Below are 18615 nucleotides of genomic sequence, written 5' to 3'. Positions count from 1 at the left end.
TAAAACTGTTGCTGTTCTTTTCTTGTACTGTCTTGTCCTGATGAAGAAGGCGGCTATGCCTTCGAAACGCGTTGACTCGTGCCAATAAAGGAAAGGATTTCATCATATCCCTTGGAATCGTGGTTTTCTAGCGCAGCATTTAACCCGGTTTTTCTCTCACCCATCTTGTGACATACATTCGTCAAACATTACCGATTAGACTGGCTTTCCAATCGGGATTTGGCCTTTGGTCGTAAAGTCCTACAGTCTGTGATCCCTCCCTAACATTTTTCGTTGGTACTCCTCCTGTGTGCTGTCGTAGAGGGTGACTAGAGAAAATGGAATTTATCTTACCGTTAATTCGGTTTCTAGGAAACCCTCCACGACAGCACAATTATTTCCTCCCTATCAATTTAATTTTGCTGCATTTTAATGGCTTATTTCTGAAATAAAAGATTTAGACCATTCTTTCATTTTATGGTTACTCGGAAAAACACTGGAGATGGGAGGTGGGGAGGGATTATTTAACCTCTTTGTGTTTCCTGCCCATATTAGGGCAGAGAGTTAACCTCCTGTGTGCGGTCGTGGAGGGTTTCCTAAAAACCGAATTAACGGTAAGATAAATTCCTTTTTTTTGCGGGGCTACCCACAAATTGAGATGAGCGGACCCGCTGAAGTTCGGGATCAACTTTTTCAGACTGACTTTAGCTAAAGTTCAGTTCGGAACCGGACTTGATTAGAACCCCAATGTAAGTCACTGATTGGGTATTTCGGTCTTTGCCGACATGCAGCCATAAACAGAGCATTTCCGGGGGAGTGAAGTCAGGGTTTACACAATACATCCTATACCGATGTTTTTACCCACTCGTGAAAGCCATTCAAACACTGCAAGGGACTTGCACTGTGCTGAGCACTGAGCATACCCAAACACACTGATGCTAGATCAAGTGGTTAGGATACATAAAGCACCCAAACTCTGAACTCGAACACTGATTTTTTTCTGGTTCGCTCATCTCTGCCCATAAACCTTTATTACAGTATAGACTATGGGTGTAGAAGAGAACAGAACTAAAAGGGGTCTATTTTTTGGTGAAGAGTAAGTAACAGTTATGATACCTATGATGAAGTTTTGTGAAGGGAATCTGTCACTAAGTGTTTACCCCTTAATAAAAAGTCAGAATATAAAGACAGTATCACGCTAGCTACGAGGAAGTACCAAGCGAATGGAGAAAGGGAAGGGAAACCCTGTGTCTATGTAAGGGGGAGATAGTGACCCCTGAAAAAGCCTACCACTGGGTCCTGGGTTCCCTCACCGCCCTTGATAGGTTCCACACCTATGCACATAGCCAGATACCGGAGTCTAGGTTGATCCTGATCTGAGCCCTTCGTAGGGAGTGGATGGGATGAGCTCTTTGTCAACCCCACTAGACACTAAAGGACACACAGGGATAACAAACTGGGGGAAACAATAACTTATGTCTAGACGACTCAGTAAGAAGTTCAGTAAACCGAGCAGCAACGATCCTACTGATGCGTGCAAGCCACCTGCTTGCATCCAGAGATTGTGAACCACCTCTTCCGATAAGCCTACAACCTGCATTAACTCTCAGTCCATTACACCACTGCGCAACGACCTCGTCCTCACCTATTGTACCTTCACCCATTCCCTGCAGACTGTGAGCCCTCGCGGGCAGGATCCTCTCCTCTTGTACCAGTCTGTTTTTGTAATGTTCATGATTGTTGGACTTGTTTTTTATGTATACCCTTTTCACTTGTAAAGAGAAATGGAATATATGGTGTTATAATAAGAAATAATAATAATAATAATAATAACAACAACTGAATAGCGCCAGCACAAGGAAAATTAAAGTATTTAAGCCCAAGGGGAAATACAGATAATTAGCAGGTCAAGGGAAGAGGAGCTCCCCTGGGTCCTAAAGGGAAAAGCATGAAAACCCAGCAGAGGAGTTTCCTAGAACATTGAATACTGACAGAAGGAGCAATAGAAAGTCAGGGAGCATTTTGCACAGCCAAACGCTGTGAGGCTGTGACCTTCTATTGCCTGACACCACAGGACTGTCTGCCACCGGTGACTGATTCCAATGATGTGTCATTTTCTGAGCTTCTTGCTGTAGTTTTGATAAAATCACGCTATTATTGCTAGGGAATTATCATTAGAGAACTAGTAAACCTGCTGCCATGTATCCTCCATCCCCATGTCCATCTGCCCTGATTGGCAGCTTTATGTCTATGCTCATTATCCACAGCTGCCAATCAGTGCTGTGGATGAGGTTATACACAGAGCAGCATTTTGAGAACTGGTAGATCTTAAGCAGATAAAACTGAAAGCAGCCAAGTAAGTAACACCTCGCTGGCATCAGAGTATCTGCTTATACAGGTCGATTGGACACACGTTACAGATATCTTTGTTCTTCCTAATCTATAAAACACATCCTGAAGCCATACGTTATTAAATGTTATATACACTACAGCTCAAAAGTTTGGGGTCACCCAGTCAATTTTGTGTTTTCTATGAAAAATCCTACTTTTATTTATCAGATGAGTTGCATAATGAATAGAGAATATCGTCCAGACAGTGACGAGGTCAGAAATAATGATTTTTACTTGAAATAATAATTTTCTCTTCACACTTTGCTTTCGGCACAGAATGCTCCTTTGCAGCAATTCCAGCTTTGCAGACCTTTGGCATTCTAGCTGTTAATTTGCGGAGGTAATCTGGAGATATTTCGCCCCATGCTTCCCCCCCCTCCACAAGTTGGATTGGCTTGATGGGCACTTTTTGGTACCATACCGTGAAGCTGCTCCCACAACAGCTCAATAGGGTTGAGATCTGGTGACTGGACTGTGCCACTCCATTACAGATAGATACCAGCTGCCGGCTTCGTCTCTAAATAGTTCATGCATAATTTGGAAGTGTGCATTGTCCTCTGGTAGGATGAAATTGGCTCCAATCAAGCGCTGTCCACATGGTATGGCATGGCATTGCAAAATGGAGTGATAGCCTTCCTTATTCAAAATCAATTTACATTGTACAAATCTCCCACTTTACCAGCACCAAAGCAACCCCGGATCATCACATTACCTCCACCATGCTTGACAGATGGCGTCAGACACTCTTCCAGCATCTTTTCAGTAGTTCTGCGTCTCATAAATGTTCTTCTGTGTGATCCAAACACTTCAAACTTTGATTCGTCTGTCCATAACACTTTTTTCCAATCTTCCTCTGTCCAATGTCTGTGTTTTTTGCCCATATTAATCTTTTCCTTTTATTAGCCAGTCTCAGATATAGCTTTTTCTTTGCCACTATATCCTGAAGGCCAGCATCCCGGAGTCAATTCTTCACTGTAGACATTGACACTGACATTTTGCGGGTACTATTTAATGAAGCTGCCAGTTGAGGACCTGTGAGGCGTCGATTTCTCACCCTGGAGACTCTAATGTACTTGTCTTGTTACTCAGTTATGCAGCGCGGCCACCCACTTCTCTTTCTACTCTGGTTAGAGCCTGTTTGTGCGCTCCTCTGAAGGGAGTAGTACACGTTGTAGGAAATCTTCAGTTTCTTGGCAATTTTTCATATGGAATATCCTTCATCTCTAAGAACAAGAATACACTGTTGAGTTTCATATGAAAGTTCTCTTTTTCTGGCCATTTTGAGAGTTTAATGAAACCAATAAATGTAATGCTCCAGATTCTCAACTAGCTCAAAGGAAGGTCAGTTTTATAGCTTCTCTAATCAGGAAAACGGTTTTCAGCTGTGCTAACATACTTGCAAAAGGGTTTTCAAAGGATTTCTAAACATCCATTAGCCTTCTAACACAGTTAGCAAACACAATGTATCATTAGAACGGTGGAGTGGTGGTTGGAAATGGGCTTCTATACACCTATGTAGATATTGCATTAAAAAACAGACGTTTGCAGCTAGAATAGTCATTTACCACATTAACAATGTATAGAGTGTACTTCTGTTTAATTTAATGTTAGCGCCACTGAAAAAAAAATAAGGTAATATCTAAGTGACTCCAAACTTTTCTGTTCAGAGAAGGAGAATCCTTCAAATTCATTAAACGTTGTATATTTATTACTAGAATAATTCTGACCTGAAACATTTCTATCCTCAGCAAAAAAACGCCAGGGACAAAATTTAAGCTCCTGTCCAGGATTTCATTCTGCTTAACCGATAAAACTGTGGGTGTCAAAACCAAAACATTATGTCACACCAGAGCGTACAGACACTCAGCGTGCAGCGTAACACAAGGGTAACAACGAAAATGGTAAAAAAGGAAGGCCCTGATGATAGGGAGAGGAGACATCTCCTGCAACGCTCCTGAGTTTGTACCCTATGCTCCCTAATGTCACTATACGGGGCCTTCCCCCCGTCGTCATGATGTGCCTAGGCACTCATTTGTTCTGGCTAGTGAGAAGGCCGAAAAGAACAGTAGTCTCACCACTGCATTAACACAACAGGTAAAGGAGATAAAGGGACAATAGACACAAAAGGGAAAAACACTTCAAGCTCTTACAATGCAGCTAAACACCACAGCAGCAATAATCATAACTCCTCAGCTTCTTGCAGAAACAGGCTCCTTCCAAAGAGGTCAGCATAGAATGAGAATCTATAACCGGCATCAAATGGTAAGATACATGACTTTTTATAACAAATGGGAGTGGCCAAAAAAGAGCTGCGCCTGAGATTAAGGCTACAAAGGACAGCCAAATTGGAATGAGTTCTTAACCCCTACAGCACTAAAAGAAAGTAGATTCACTCAACTCAAGTTGTAGACATGTGAACAATTAGGCGCTGTGACCTTCTGACTTCAGACTCACCAGAGGTCTCCCCAGAGAGGGGCACACTCATAACACATTATCCATAAATTCCTTCATATTCAAGTTCATTTTTTCTTCTTCCGTATTGGAGATCTTTTCATATCCTTCTTATTGGTTCTCCTTCCTCCTCTTCATTTTCTGAATTCAGGAATTCTCTGAATGACGTATTAGAATTAACATTTTCTCTTTGTAATTACTTAAATTAGAGGTCTCAAACACGCGGTCCGCGGGCTGCCTGCAGCCCCTGAGGCTGTTTGTTGAGGCCCGCAGACCCCGTGATGATCGCAGCTCTATGCCAGGGTGGCGCCAGCAGGACTTTACTAGAATTGAATAATTTGCAGTGCAGAGAAGCTGTCTACATAATACCAATGGCTGCTGCCTGCCAATCAGATGCAAGGAAGTGACGTTGCTGCATGACGTCACCTCCTTGCATGTGATTGGCGGGCAGCAGCCATCTCCTCTGCGTGGTACTGTAGATTATTCAATTTTAGTAAAGTCCTGCCGGCGCCGACCCCCCAGGCATAAAGCTGCGATCGTGACGGACCGCAACAAGCAGGTATGTGCTCACAATCAGGACCCGCTGCATCCTGGACACTGCGGGCCCTACCTGCGGGGCCGCATGTCTCCTCTGCAGGAGACCACAGCTGCCCGTGCCCGCGATCAGGGTTCGGAGCGCTGCGGTCTCCTCGCTGTGTGTTTATGTGTGTGTGGATGTCCACAATACTACTGGGCACACTACTACAAGGATGGGCACAAAGGTACTGGGCACACTACTACAAGGATGGGCACAAAGGTACTGTCCACAATACTACAAGGATGGGCAGAAAGGTACTGGGAACAATACTACAAGGATGGGCACAAAGGCACTGGGCACAATATTGCAAGGATGGGCACAAAGGTACTGGGAACAATACTACAAGGATGGGCACAATATTGCAAGGATGGGCACAAAGGTACTGGGCAAAATACTACAAGGATGGGCACAATACTACAAGTATGGGCACAAAGGTTCAGGGAGAGCTGCCAATAGCTTTGTTACATAACTTCTAGTTTGTAGGTAGTGAAACATGGGAGTGTAACCGTATGGTATTTAGACTGCAGCTCCTTTATTGAGTACATGCGATGTTCCTCTAGATCAGACCTGGGCAAGGGGCGGCCCGTGGGCCACATCTGGCCCGCCTTCTCTCTGTGACCGGCCCGCCTGGTTCAGGGCGTCCTTGCTGGCCGGTCAGTGATGAGGGCAATCTGTTGTCCGGAGCTCCAGGCTCCGGGAGACCCCTAGTCAGATCGCCCTCATCACACGCTGCGTGCCGGGCAGGGAGCGATTCTGCATCCAGAGCTGGCCCAGACCCACCACCGTCAGGGAGGTATGTCAGTTCCTTGGCCTGGTGGGCTACTACAGGAGGTTCATCAAGGGCTATACGAAGATGGCGGCGCCTTTGCAAGAGCTCCTGGTAGGCCAAGCAAAGAAAGGGAAGGCCTCTGGCCCACCATTCAACTGGGGAGAAGCAGAAGAACACTCGTTCAGACAAATGAAGGGGCCCTGACGGGTGAAGAGATTCTAGCCTACCCTGATTACGGTCTACCATTTGTGCTGTACACCGATGCAGTAATGTGGGGCTGGGAGCAGTGCTTTCACAGGTGCAGAAAGGCAAGGAACGTGTGATTGCTTACGCCAGCAGGACGCTCCGGCCTACTGAAAGAAACCCAGAAAACTATAGCTCATTTACGTTAGAGTTCCTGGCCATGGTGTGGGCTATCACAGAGCGATTCAAGCACTACATGGCAGCCACCAAATTCACAGTCTTCACAATGGCACAGGCCACTTTGGTTGGAAGAAGCTGGAGGCACTCCTCAAGGAGAGATTCTACTGGGTGGGTATGAGAGCTGCCCTGGAGAAGTAGTGTAGAGACTGCTGCCCCTGCAACCTCAGAAGAAAAGACCATCACAGTCAGAGAGCACCACTCCAGCTGATCCAAACCAAAACAATCCCTGGAATTAGTGGCCCTGGACCATGTAAAGTTGGCGCCCAGCAGATAGGGCTACACCTATGCCCTCACCATGGTTGATCATTACTCCAGGTTCCTGATGGTAGTACCAGTCAAGTACTTGACAAGCCAGACTGCAGCCAGAGCTTTCTAAGCCCATTTCTGCAGACCACATGGCTACCCGGACCAAGTGCTCACTGACCAGGGCTCGGCCTTTGAAACTGAGGTGTTTCGGGAGTTTTGTAACCTTTATGGCTGCAAGAAGATCCGTACCACACCCTACCATCCTCAGACCAATGGTATGTGTGAAAAGATGAATCACATTGTTCTCTACCTCCTGAAAACTCTACCACTAGAAGAAAGGTGCCAGTGGCCAGAGAAGCTGCCTGACCTGGTGGACATGTATAACAATATCCCTGTGAGTTCCACGAACTGCACACCGGCATATCTGATGAGGGCCAGACCTGGAAGACTGCCAGTGGATCTAGAAATGGGAATTTAGACACTCGAAGACCCTCTACAAGGTGCCGACTGGGATTCCACCCGCCAGGCCCAGTACAAGAGAGTACAACAGTGTGTGGAGCAAAGCTTGATCCAGCAGCGGGAGAGACAAGAAAAAGGCTACAATCTAAATGCATCTGCTGCTCCTTTGATGCCTGGAGAAGTGGTCCTCAAGAGAAAGAGGAGAAATCACAAACTCGACAACCACTGGGAAGTAGAACCCTACACTGTGTTACTGTCAACACTTAGCCATGAGAAGACATGCCTCATCAGCAAAGATGGAGGAAAGACGACAGCTGTGGTTTCCAGAGACCTCCTTAAGAGGTGCCATGAACAGCTAAGAACCCCTGAGGAAGTCCCCAACTCTTCGCCAGTCAAAGAACAAAGAGCGAAGATGATCCACACGGTGCTTGGTGATTTCCCTGCAAGTTGGCCTCAATACAATGGAGCCATTGTAATCCCAGTGATCACCTTTCCTCAACCCAGAGAAGAAGTTAGAGGGAAAGAAAAACCTGTTCAGAGCCTAAAAGAGTCAGGTGTAGCCGAACCAGAAGACCGCACACACGTATCAGCACCCAGTACACCCATCATTCACATTGAGACACATACACCGGGTGGGAGGGCACGACCTCAGACAGGTGATGGCATTGTACTGCGTAGGTCAAACCGCTGCAACCTTGGTCAGCTCCCACTATGGTATAGAGACGGCATAGTTTAAAATGTTTTATGAAAATTTAAAGTAACGTTTAAGTAAAATATGCCTACAAGGACTTTTGTGTGAACTCTTCAAGCATTCTTAGCACCAGGTTATGTGCACTTTACATGGACCACAGGCTATGAACTGGCTATAGCCACAAAGTCTCGCAGTGTACATAGTTACCCCAGTGGTACCAACCCCAGAGTGTGCCTGTTGATGGGGCATGGCTCTGCACCACCAAGGGGGCAGGCCTGTTTATGAGGCCTGCTCTCCAACACAAAGAGACGAAGCAGGTAGACCTGTTTATGGGGTCTACACTACGCCACCAGGACAAGGAGGACTGTCGCCGGAATAGTTTACGGCGGAACAGGCCGAGACCAGATCACCAAAAGGACTGGTGATCACTCCTTATTCGGGTCTTGGGTTAAAGACTCGTGGGTGGTGGTGGTAAGGTACCTGGTATGTTTACATGTAAATTTGTCCCCTGTGTGGGAAAACTTGAGTTTTGTTTCTTATCTTTGCAACCCGAGAACGTGCTGTCGATAGCCAAGGGGGAATGTGGCATCCCTGACCCGGTCAGGCGCCACTGAGTACTGCACCCATGCTGGGACAGTACTTCCAGGTAATCCTAAGCGCCAGAACGAGGTGTGTACGCACAGACACATAGCAACCAGTTCTCCCACACCAGTAGATGGGACCCTTGGGCAGTCTCCGGAGGGGTCTGGTCTTCAAATCTTGTCAAAGGGTGGAGCGGAGGAGCTGGGAGCTAGAGTGCAGAGGTTGTCAGGAAAGGAGAAGAGCTAGTCTGGTAGTGGTGAGCGGCGGTCACGAGGCGGGTACGCACGCGGCCACTAGTCAGACCCTGCACGGGGTAGTAACCGTTAGCGGGGGAGAACGGTCACCTGGTAGAAAGAGTAGGATGTACCTGGTGACTAGGCACGTACGGGGTACAGGTCCCTAGAGCAGACTCCAGTTTAACTACCTGGTAAACCTGCCGGTAAGGGGAACTACAAGTACCTCACTAACCTCACAGAGTCCGAGCAACGCAGCAGCATCAGCAGCAACGCAGGGACCTATAAGTGGACAGAGCCTGGAGCTATCTCAATTGGTCCACGCTGCCGGCAAACGGTCCAAACACAGGGGAGAAAAGGCAGAAGCGACTCCCTGGATAGACCCCCATGGTACTCTACGTCAAGGGGTTATCCGAACACAGAGTGCTAGGAAGGCGAGCTAACAGGTTACCCTCAGACTGGCCCGAAGGAGACCTGGTCCTACCTGGTTCATCACAGCAACGCCTGGGTCAGCTCACAGCAACATCCTAAGTGAGTAAAAACCAGTTAAAAGACTTTTGGACTCAGCCTGTGTTATTCCGGGACCCGCTACCCTCGTCCTCCGAGCCCCTGGGGACTGCCTCACTCACGGGAGGCTACATCATCTGGCTGTAGACCCCATCAGCCCCAGACGCTCGTAAAACCTGCAGCGGCGGTCACCCATATCCCTGACCGCAAACCGTGAGTGGCGTCACGACAAATAAAAACTGACATTACCTGTTCACCATATTGAACAAGCCCTGTGACGTCCCTGAACGGGATCGGCATCCCTGGGGCGTCACATACACACACGGCTCTGCTCCGTACACCTCGTACACACGCGGCTCTGCTCCGTACACCTCGTACACACGCGGCTCTGCTCCGTACACCTCGTACACACGCGGCTCTGCTCCGTACACCTCGTACACACGCGGCTCTGCTCCGTACACCTCGTACACACGCGGCTCTGCTCCGTACACCTCGTACACACGCGGCTCTGATCCGTACACCTCGTACACACGCGGCTCTGCTCCGTACACCTCGTACACACGCGGCTCTGCTCCGTACACCTCGTACACACGCGGCTCTGCTCCGTACACCTCGTACACACGCGGCTCTGCTCCGTACACCTCGTACACACGCGGCTCTGCTCCGTACACCTCGTACACACGCGGCTCTGCTCCGTACACCTCGTACACACGCGGCTCTGCTCCGTACACCTCGTACACACGCGGCTCTGCTCCGTACACCTCGTACACACGCGGCTCCGCTCCGTACACCTCGTACACACGCGGCTCTGCTCCGTACACCTTGTACACACGCGGCTCTGCTACATCCACACTGTAAACCCCTCCTGACCCCACACATAAACTTCCCCTCATCCAGCACCATGACAACCAGCACAGCAGAGCCCTGCATACACTGAGGAGCTGATCATGTGACCCCTGACTCCTCCCCCTATGTGACATCATCACAGGTCCTGTAAGCACAGAGCAGCCATATATCTAGTGTGCGGCTCTGCAGGTGGAGGTAGGTGCAGGGTATTATATATCTAGTGTGCGGCTCTGCAGGTGGAGGTAGGTGCAGGGTATTATATATCTAGTGTGCGGCTCTGCAGGTGGAGGTAGGTGCAGGGTATTATATATCTAGTGTGCGGCTCTGCAGGTGGAGGTAGGTGCAGGGTATTATATATCTAGTGTGCGGCTCTGCAGGTGGAGGTAGGTGCAGGGTATTATATATCTAGTGTGCGGCTCTGCAGGTGGAGGTAGGTGCAGGGTATTATATATCTAGTGTGCGGCTCTGCAGGTGGAGGTAGGTGCAGGGTATTATATATCTAGTGTGCGGCTCTGCAGGTGGAGGTAGGTGCAGGGTATTATATATCTAGTGTGCGGCTCTGCAGGTGGAGGTAGGTGGAGGTTATTATATATCTAGTGTGCGGCTCTGCAGGTGGAGGTAGGTGCAGGGTATTATATATCTGGTGTGCGGCTCTGCAGGTGGAGGTAGGTGCAGGTTATTATATATCTAGTGTGCGGCTCTGCAGGTGGAGGTAGGTGCAGGGTATTATATATCTAGTGTGCGGCTCTGCAGGTGGAGGTAGGTGCAGGGTATTATATATCTAGTGTGCGGCTCTGCAGGTGGAGGTAGGTGCAGGTTATTATATATCTGTGTGCGGCTCTGCAGGTGGAGGTAGGTGCAGGGTATTATATATCTAGTGTGCGGCTCTGCAGGTGGAGGTAGGTGCAGGGTATTATATATCTAGTGTGCGGCTCTGCAGGTGGAGGTAGGTGCAGGGTATTATATATCTAGTGTGCGGCTCTGCAGGTGGAGGTAGGTGCAGGGTATTATATATCTAGTGTGCGGCTCTGCAGGTGGAGGTAGGTGGAGGTTATTATATATCTAGTGTGCGGCTCTGCAGGTGGAGGTAGGTGCAGGGTATTATATATCTGGTGTGCGGCTCTGCAGGTGGAGGTAGGTGCAGGTTATTATATATCTAGTGTGCGGCTCTGCAGGTGGAGGTAGGTGCAGGGTATTATATATCTAGTGTGCGGCTCTGCAGGTGGAGGTAGGTGCAGGGTATTATATATCTAGTGTGCGGCTCTGCAGGTGGAGGTAGGTGCAGGTTATTATATATCTGTGTGCGGCTCTGCAGGTGGAGGTAGGTGCAGGGTATTATATATCTAGTGTGCGGCTCTGCAGGTGGAGGTAGGTGCAGGGTATTATATATCTAGTGTGCGGCTCTGCAGGTGGAGGTAGGTGCAGGGTATTATATATCTAGTGTGCGGCTCTGCAGGTGGAGGTAGGTGCAGGGTATTATATATCTAGTGTGCGGCTCTGCAGGTGGAGGTAGGTGGAGGTTATTATATATCTAGTGTGCGGCTCTGCAGGTGGAGGTAGGTGCAGGTTATTATATATCGCCTCCATACTCCGCGGCGCTGTACACACTATTATCACCGTCACGCTCTCTATAGACTTTCCTCACACTCGCGGTCAGTGTTGGCCTCGGATGGCAGAGCCCCTCCTGTAACACTGACTCTGGGGGGCTGCTCAGCTCCGGGCAGATGTCCCCTTCCCCTCAGTCACATATTTCCCGCTGCTTCTATATAAGAATACACTGGACAGTTCGGTAAATGATGATTGGATCCTTTATAGCGAATCGAGTGTATTGTGCCAACTACTGCTCATATATAGGGGTCGGGGTCCATTCCTGCTGCAGAGGGGCCCACCCGGGATTTCTCCGCTCCTCCTGTGGGCCAGTCCGAGGTTGACTGCGTTTCCAATTTTACATCTGATAAATCGACTTTCTCTGATGCTTCGTGTTTCACCCATTATTAAGAATGTTTGTCCCTTCGCATCGGGCAATTCTTCATTTGTGCATTTTATTATTTGTCTGTGTCTATAGTCATTTGAGTAGTATTTCTAAATGACACCATTCACTTTACTGTGTAATGTGCTAAAGATGAACCAAATTCAGGGACATTTTTGAAAACAAAATCAAAAACGCAGTTTGGCCTTTGACATGTATATTTGGGGGGTGTTTACTGTTGAGTAAAATTGTCCTCGCTTCATAACATCACTACGATTACCATGATAGCTATGTTAGAACGCTTTTTATATTTTTCTATTAATTTGTGGTTAGAAAGAATCAAAACTTTGTCAAGTAAATTAGTCGTGTCTCCTTTTCCTGAGACCCGTAGCTTTTTTTTTGTTATTTTTCTGCTTCAGGACCTGTTTTTTTAAGTTGTTGATTTTTTGTTCGTACCATTTTAGGACACAAACAACATTTTTAATTGCTTTTTTTGGAGCAGATTGTGGAGAACGAACACATTTCCCACCTACAAAGAATGGAGGGTTCTGTCATTTTTATCATAGGTGACTTCAACTGTGACAGAATCCCCCCCCCTCCAAAAAATAAATCCAGAAAATCCCATTGTATGATGATTTTTTTTTTTAACTTCGTTTTATTAATTCCAAAAACATGTGGTACAGAATAAATCACACATGGCATTACTCAAGTACTTTCCAGGAATATCTGTCAATAGCATGAACAAATAGTAACATTAATGGATAAGGTAATAAGATTTTCATAGCACTATCTGCACCTCTGTCGACCTTGTCAACTGCATGCTACAACACTGATCCTGCCAGTACATACTGATATATATATATTGTGAGACTGTGACCGGGGTTATCTATGACGGCCGGTATGTCTCGCCCCGGTTGTGCTCACTCCATGATAGAAAGTAAATCCACTCCAGGGTTAATGCTGTTTCCCTACAGGCTGAAGGAAGGGTTAAATGGAAACAGGAACAAGGGCAGGTGTGCCGGGTGTGAGGGAGTGATCACAACTCCCTGAGTTCTCTGCTGGAGAGGCACATGTATCTTGTTGTGGACTTTTGTTTTGGACATTAAACCGTGTGCTGTGAACCTTAATGCCTGGATCCCGTGTCTTCTGCTGCGCAGCCGACCACGCTACCTCACATATGGTGGAGAATGCGGGCATGACAGCCGGTGAGGTGTAGCATCCATTCCTGGTGACCCAGTAGCACATGTCCTGGATTCGAGCGGCTATACTACAGCCCAAACCCGGCGACGCCATGGAGGACATACTAAGGCAGCAGCAACAGACTAATGCACAGCTACAAGAGGCTAATGCACAGCAACAACAGGCTAATGCACAGCAGCAACAGACCAATGCACACCTGCTCCGGGCGTTGGAACGTCAGCAGCAAGCCTTGCAAATGCAGGAAAAAAGGCACCAAGAACAGATGGTTCTCCTGGCCAAGTCGATCTGTGCCGGACCGGCAGCAACAACCCCGGGACCGGGTGACGACGGCAGCGTCCGGAAAGCGGTGAGACAAGCGTTGCAAAAGATGACCCCGGGGGATGATGTGGAAGCGTTCCTGGCGGTGTTTGAGCGGGTGGCCGAGCGGGAAAAGCTGCTGACCCCCCAGTGGGCTGAGGTATTGTCGCCCTATCTGACGGGGGAACCCCAAAAAGCGTACCTGGACCTCTGTACCGAGGACGCCATTGACTATGTGACCCTGAAAGCCGAAATACTGGCTCGGTTGGGGGTGAATACCTATGTGCGGGCTCAGCGGGTAAATCGGTGGTTCTATGAGGAAGCCAAACCCGTACGCTCCCAGGCCTATGACTTGTTGCATCTTGTAAAAAAATGGTTGCAGCCTGACACTCTGAGCCCGGCGCAAATGGTGGAAAGGGTAGTAGTGGATCGTTTTGTGCGCACTTTACCCGTCACCGTTCAACGGTGGGTAGGACAGGGTGACCCGAGTACCCTGGACCAATTAGTGTCCCTGGTAGAGCGGCATGTGGCTACGCAGGACTTGATACGGGACACTGAGACTTTGCGTACCGCCCGTCGGTCCGGCCCCTCCAAGCCTAGGGCCAAGGACCCACCGCTGACAACGGTGCAGGAGTCCCCTACCGTCCCGTCTGAGGCCACGGCCGCCATTCCTGAGGTCCGGAAGGGTCTGTACCCTAAACGACAACCCGTCAAGGGGGTTTCCGTCCCCATTAGATGTTGGCGGTGCCAGCGGGTGGGACATATGGAAGCCCAGTGTCCGCTCACCACGGAGCCAATGGATTGCGGGGTTACCCGGCGGGGTTCAATGTATGCTCAGGTGGTGTGTACCGCTGACCTGGTCTCCCCAGAGACGGAGCCCCACTTGTGCCAAATACAGGTGAATGGATGTCCGGTTACAGGATTGTTGGATTCCGGAAGCTTAGTGACCCTTGTGCGATCCACCTTGAAGGCTAAAGTAAAGGCCACAGGACGTACCGTGGGGGTGGTTTGCATACATGGGGACCGCCGAGACTATCCCACGGGGATTGTCACCATCACAGCACCTTGCGGTCAGGTACAACATGAGGTGGGACTTCTTAACACTCTTCCTTATGACGTGATCCTAGGAAGGGATCTGCCCTATTTTTGGACTTTATGGAGGGGACCCCCTAAGTCCCCTCAGATATTGGACAGTCCGGGACCTGAGCCCTACAATCCTGAATCTGGGACGCCTGCCGTAGGGGTCACCATGATAGGGACAGAATGTGAACCCGATAGGTCACCCCTAGAGGTATTGGCAGGAGAGGCTGAGATGGTCGAGCCCATCCCGGAGTTGGAGGCGTCCACGGATACGTTTGGGACAGCCCAACTCCAGGATCCTACGTTAATACATGCCCGGAGTCAGGTGACAGTAGTTGACGGGGTGGCACAGCTGCCCGGTGCCCAGGTAAGGTACCCCCATTTCGCTCTTAAGCAGGATTTACTCTACCGGGTAGATGAAATACGGGGCGTGGGGGTAGAACAGTTGGTGGTGCCCCAGCCGCATCGCCGGCGGGTCCTCGACTTGGCTCATAAACACCTGATGAGTGGCCACCTAGGGGTCAAGAAAACGCAGGAGCGAATATTGCAAAGGTTATATTGGCCCGGGGTCTTTGGGGAGGTAAAACGGTTCAGCGAAACCTGTCCCGAGTGTCAGCTTACCGCACCCCTGACCCATTTTCGCAGTCTGTTGGTACCGTTACCCATTATAGAAGTCCCTTTTGAACGGTTAGGGATGGATCTGGTGGGGCCCCTCGCAAAAGTCCGCTCGAGGGCACCAACACATCCTAGTGATCGTTGACTATGCCACCCGGTATCCCGAGGCGATACCTCTGAGACATACTGCAGCAAAGCTTATAGCTCGGGAGTTGTTTGCTGTGTTCTGCCGGGTGGGGTTGCCCAAGGAGATCCTTACGGATCAGGGGACCCCGTTGATGTCTAAAGTGACCAAAGAGCTATGCCGGCTACTCCAGATCAAGCAGTTGCGTACGTCTGTGTATCATCCTCAAACGGACGGTTTAGTCGAGCGTTTCAATAAAACCCTGAAAACCATGCTCAAAAGGGTGATTTCAAAAGACGGGAAAGACTGGGATATGATGCTTCCCTATTTGATGTTTGCCATACGAGAGGTGCCACAGGCATCCACGGGGTTTTCGCCTTTTGAATTGTTATACGGGCGACATCCCCGGGGATTGTTGGACCTGGCAAAGGAAACATGGGAGCAAGAGCCCACCCCCCACAAAAGTGTGATTGAACACATTTTAGGAATGCAGAACCGCATAAGCGCGGTCATGCCAATTGTGAAGGAGCATTTACAGGAGGCTCAGGCCGCGCAAAGCGGCCGCTACAATAGACAAGCCACCGTGCGGACCTTTAAACCCGGGGATCGGGTGTTGGTATTAATCCCCACGGCGGAGAGTAAATTCCTGGCTCAGTGGCAAGGCCCCTACGAGATAAAGGAAAGAGTCGGGGTGGTTAACTATAAAGTATTGCAGCCCGGTAGGCGGAAACCTGAACAAATATACCATGTCCACTTATTAAAACCTTGGCAGGAACGGGAAAGCCTGATGGCTGTTTTTTCCCCACCTCCCTCCTCTTCGGGTCGTACACATCCGGCTCCAGCGACCTCCGGAGAGGACGAACCGGAAGTAAGGATTGGAGAAGCCCTCACCAAGACTCCAGAGGCGAGAGGCCAGACGGTTGGTTCAGCAGAACCCCGATGTCTTCTCCAAGCTGCCCGGTAGGACCAGTCTGATACGACATGATATTGTCACCGAGCCCCACCTGAAGGTACGCCTGAAGTCATACCGGGTACCGGAGGCTCGACGACAAGCCATATCGGAGGAAGTAAAGACAATGTTACGCCTGGGGGTCATCGAAAAATCCCGAAGTGAATGGGCTAGTCCGATTGTCCTAATACCAAAACCCGATGGCTCCTTAAGGTTCTGCAATGACTTTAGGAGATTGAACGAAATATCCAAGTTCGATCTCTACCCCATGCCCCGGGTGGATGAGCTGATTGATAGACTGGGACAGGCGCGATATTTTACCACGCTCGACCTGACCAAGGGGTACTGGCAGGTGCCACTGACGGAGTCCGCCAAGGAGAAAACCGCTTTTGTTACGCCGGAGGGTCTCTTCCACTATGTTGTCTTGCCTTTTGGGTTACATGGCGCTCCGGCCACGTTCCAGAGGTTGATGGACTTAGTGCTGGAACCCCACCAGGCGTATGCATCAGCGTACCTTGATGACATCATTATTTACAGCTCCGATTGGCAGACCCACTTGGAACAGGTACAAGCGGTGGTGGACGCGCTTCGAACAGCCGGCTTGACAGCCAATCCCAAGAAGTGTGCGTTGGAACTCACGGAAGCCCGCTACTTGGGCTACATGATAGGCCAAGGAGTGATTAAGCCCCAAATTAACAAGGTTGAGGCGATCCAGAAGTGGCCTAGACCCCTGGCCACGAAGCAGGTTAGGGCCTTCCTGGGTATCGTGGGGTACTACAGGAGGTTTGTAAAGGATTTTGCGGGACTATCAGCCCCCTTGACGGACCTTCTCAAAGGCAAGAAGTCCGTCATGGTGCGCTGGACTCCGCAGGCCGAGGACTCCTTCCGGGCCCTGAAGGAGGTCCTGTGCGGACAGCCCGTTCTTGTACACCCTGATTTCCTGAAGGAGTTCATAGTACAGACTGACGCCTCAGAGGTCGGCCTGGGGGCAGTGCTGTCTCAGGTGGTTCAGGGGGAGGAACACCCCGTCACCTTCTTAAGCAGGAAGCTCACCCCTCCCGAGCGGAATTATAGCGTAGTGGAGAAGGAGTGCCTGGCGATCAAGTGGGCCTTGGAGTCCCTACGCTATTACCTGCTGGGACGGCAGTTTCGCTTGGTGACGGATCACTCTCCCCTGGTCTGGATGAGGTCTGCCAAGGAACGGAATGCACGGGTTACCCGGTGGTTCCTTTCTCTGCAGAACTTCCGGTTTACGGTTGAACACCGGGCCGGTAGGTTACAGGGCAACGCCGATGCCTTGTCCCGCGGCCCGTGTTTGATGGCAGGAGTTCAACCCCGCTCGCTTGAACTGAGGGGGGGGGGTATGTGAGACTGTGACCGGGGTTATCTATGACGGCCGGTATGTCTCGCCCCGGTTGTGCTCACTCCATGATAGAAAGTAAATCCACTCTAGGGTTAATGCTGTTTCCTTACAGGCTGAAGGAAGGGTTAAATGGAAACAGGAACAAGGGCAGGTGTGCCGGGTGTGAGGGAGTGATCAGAACTCCCTGAGCTCTCTGCTGGAGAGGCACATGTATCTTGTTGTGGACTTTTGTTTTGGACATTAAAACCGTGTGCTGTGAACCTTAATGCCTGGATCCCGTGTCTTCTGCTGCGCAGCCGACTACGCTACCTCACTATATATATATATATATATATATATATATATATATATATATATATATATATATATATATATATATATATATATATAGATATATAGCATGTAGTCAATTTTAATCAATGTAATCTGTAGTCTCTAAACCTAAAGAAAACGAAAATTAGTAACAATAACTATTCCTATTCTATACCGCCTAGCTATGCCACTGGAATGCGCTTCGTTATCCAATACTGAGTATGAATCTATTATTGTAACAGTAATCAACCTGAGGCTTCTTCGAGCGTGCCGGGGGAGGAGTTCCACATATCCCAAATTTTCCTGAATTTTTCCGGATGTCCTCTATTAAAGTATACCACCCGCTCATATGGAATTATCGAGTTAACCAGCTTAATCCAGGCTCACACAGTTGGATTTGAATCCCCCATCCACCTCAAGGTAATTAATTTCCTGGCCAGGAACAATGTCTCTCTAAGAAGTATTCTTATGTAGTGATCTCCCATCCCGTCCTCCATTACTTCAAATAGGCACAACAGAGGGTTGCATGGAACAGGCATCAACACCATTGAG

At 49.2% G+C, this 18615-nt stretch overlaps 1 protein-coding gene across 1 annotated transcript in view; it reads left to right on the top strand.

Moving 5' to 3' along the window:
* Positions 1-10308: 10308 nt before the first annotated feature.
* LOC142313145 (uncharacterized) overlaps positions 10309-18615 on the top strand; it is a 177126-nt gene continuing 168819 nt past the window's right edge. The window contains exon 1 of the mRNA XM_075352133.1: positions 10309-10349. The gene's annotated coding sequence lies outside the window, so the exon portion shown is untranslated. The remainder of the gene's footprint in view (positions 10350-18615) is intronic.

Source organism: Anomaloglossus baeobatrachus, chromosome 5 (genome assembly GCF_048569485.1).
Source record: "Anomaloglossus baeobatrachus isolate aAnoBae1 chromosome 5, aAnoBae1.hap1, whole genome shotgun sequence".
In the NCBI taxonomy this organism is placed as follows: domain Eukaryota; kingdom Metazoa; phylum Chordata; class Amphibia; order Anura; family Aromobatidae; genus Anomaloglossus; species Anomaloglossus baeobatrachus.
Note: the sequence above shows the minus strand (reverse complement) of the source record. Positions and strands in the feature narration are given on the sequence as shown.